The sequence below is a fragment of the Microtus ochrogaster genome, chromosome 10 (genome assembly GCF_000317375.1).
Source record: "Microtus ochrogaster isolate Prairie Vole_2 chromosome 10, MicOch1.0, whole genome shotgun sequence".
Lineage (NCBI taxonomy): Eukaryota > Metazoa > Chordata > Mammalia > Rodentia > Cricetidae > Microtus > Microtus ochrogaster.
Genome location: NC_022016.1, coordinates 64,389,086 through 64,390,404, shown reverse-complemented (window position 1 = coordinate 64,390,404; position 1,319 = coordinate 64,389,086).

Sequence of the window (1,319 nt, the reverse complement as noted above, 5' to 3'; positions counted from 1 at the left end):
CAAGAAGAATCAGAATTTACTTTCTGGTTGCATCCATAGGAAGAGGCCATGAAGACTCTCCCAAATGACAGATGTGTCTCTAATATGTAGCTCTATCTCCAACTAGGCCTGGAAGTCAGCTCTTTGAGTTTCCTCTGTTGAGACTTTTGTTTAGATCTGTACCCCATTTTTAAATTAGCTTTTGGACATCGACTTTCTAGAGTTCTAAATATATTTTGGATATGAGATGATGAGTTGGTAAGTATTTTTTTCTCATTCTGTAGGCTTCATGTGGTGCTTTCTCATTTGGTAAAATTCTATTGCTTTCCTAATACCCACATATATTCATGGTGTCTCACTAAATGTGGAAGCCAAATGATAGGAATCACTTCCTCTACTTGGTAAGAATTAATGTAGCTGGACTTAGAAATCAAGGATCATGGTGATATGTTCAATTTTTACTAATTTTATCAATATTATATTATACATCATATATCAGTGGTTAATATCAGGAGTTTCAGCCCTACCCTTTCAGAGTAGATAACCTATTCCTGATGGAATTGGGAAAAAGGGAGAACAAACTCACAAATATATTGATACTAGTGTTCTCAACTTAAGAATGAATGCCCAGGCTGGGCAGTGGTGGCGCACTCCTTTAATCCCAGCACTTGGGAGGCAGAGACAAGCAGATCTCTGTGAGTTCGAGACCAGCCTCAAGAGCTAGCTCCAGGACAGGCTCCAAAGTCACAGAGAAACTCTGTCTTGAAAAACAAACAAACAAACAAACAAAAAACAAACAAACAAAAAAAAAGAATGAATGCCCAAAATAAAAATTTAAAAACATGGTCAGCCCTAAACACCTCTCCTCACCTCCATATCTGCACAGCACATGAATGCTGTGGGGATGGAATTATTTCTGAAACTTCCCAGCAGTGATTCCTGTGTGTTATGTGACAGGTGCTTCAGCCTTACACATCCTGCCCATTGTGTTGTTAAGTTTCAAACTCAGGACAAATGGCTGAGGAGATATTTACATATCAAAGCAGACCCTGCCTCAAAGTACTTACTCTCAGAACATCCCTCAGCCCCTACCTGTTACCCTGTCTCATACCCTCAGCTCTCAGCCCAGGGTTGCCCTTCCCTCAGACACCCCTCCTAAATAATCAAGACCTTTTGTTTACCCACCCCTTTTTGTATCTTTGGCCCTTGTTTACAAACATGCCACTTGCCTACCCGCTTTCCTTTTTTCTTTCTCCCTTCCCATCCCCCTCTCCACACTTGGCCCAGTTCAGTCTGGTCATGTCCAATCTGAACCCTCACAGATATCTGACAATCCTCTC